This window comes from Octodon degus, unplaced genomic scaffold (assembly GCF_000260255.1).
Source record: "Octodon degus isolate 3935 unplaced genomic scaffold, OctDeg1.0 scaffold00272, whole genome shotgun sequence".
Taxonomy (NCBI): Eukaryota; Metazoa; Chordata; class Mammalia; order Rodentia; family Octodontidae; genus Octodon; species Octodon degus.
Window position 1 is genome coordinate 72,442 of NW_004524848.1, and position 1,458 is coordinate 73,899.

The window sequence follows — 1,458 nt, forward strand, 5'->3', positions numbered from 1 at the left end:
GACCTCACCCAGCTCAACCTGCTCCAAGCCCAACCCAGGGACAGGGTTTGATTCCTCCAGCCCTCCCTCAAGCTGGAGATGCATCGTTTGCAACGCCTCTAACAGGTCAGATCGCCTCATCCTCCCCTGCCTCCTCCAAGAAACAGGGACGAAGGTTCTGCACATCTTGGCCCATTATGTTGCCTCCCCCAAATGGCGCCATGGCCAGCTTTCACCATCAGAAAGGCCTAGTCCCTGTGCCCTATTCCTCTGACTCTCCTACCCATACTGGGTTTTCCCAGTGACCTCGTGCCCGCTTAATGGAGAGTCCCTTTGGGGTTCATTACAAGTTCCAAGGAGCCTGCTACCCAACACACAGCGCTGCACACAACAGGAAGCCCAGCCCAGCCTGGCTCACTCTCCATTAGTCATACTACACTCTCCTTCCCTTTCTGTCCTTCTGACCTTTCTTAGGAATTTTAGTTCATAAATAAAGAAAATTTAAATATTGGAAACAGTAGCTGCTCAAATCGTAAGCTGCTATCAACTAGGAGTGACTAAAAAAAAAACCCAAAATGTACCTTATACAGTGATTAGAGCCTTGGGGGCACTGCCCTTCTGCCTCCTGCAGGCAAGCAGAGTCCCAAAAGCCACCAGTCTGACTGGTTTGGTGGTCTCCATCACAGTGTCCTCTTTGTCAACTGGGCGTGGGGATAATCTTTCCTAAGAATTAGAGCAGAAAGGAGGATTCAATACCCTTCTGCTCTGGAGCACTGAGCTTCCCTCCAGGTGGTTTTCAGGTCTCTGGGAAACATCCCCAGCTCAAAGGTGCCCCGCCCCTGCAGCCAGGAAGAGCCAGGGGACGCTGCCTGGGGCTGTGGCTTTGCAGTCCCTGAGGCTCAGGAGAATTGGAGAGCTGCACGTGACAAAACTAGACTGCGAGAGTAGTACAGGAAACATGGGGTGCAAGGATCACCATCAGTAGTGCGGTTTCTATGCAGCGATGTCTCTGGCTTCCCAAACCCTGGGCTAAGACACAGTGCTTCAGCCTAGAGCAAGGAGCTACCAGTCCTGCACCTCGCACCCAGTGGGCACTTGGGGCACTGCACAAGATCAGGTCAAGCATATGTGAGAGGCAAAGTGAGTCACACTTACTTACTGCACTTGCTTGTACTCACTCACCCACCCAGGGACAGGATTTACTGTCCCTGTATTTTTGCCTGACATTCTAAAACAGGAAAGAAAAAATTAAGATTTTATCAGAGGCTTACTAACATATGCTGAGGTCTAGAAAGCTTATAAATTTATCCCTATTTAAAATTTTGAGAAGGGTTTCAATTGAAAGTACAAATAACGACGACTACATAATAAATGAAAATATAATACAGGAACGTGGCAAGTTCACAGTGCAAATAACACATTAAAACATATTTTATCTGTAGTACACTACATGGGTCACTGTTTCTAGGACCTAAGATA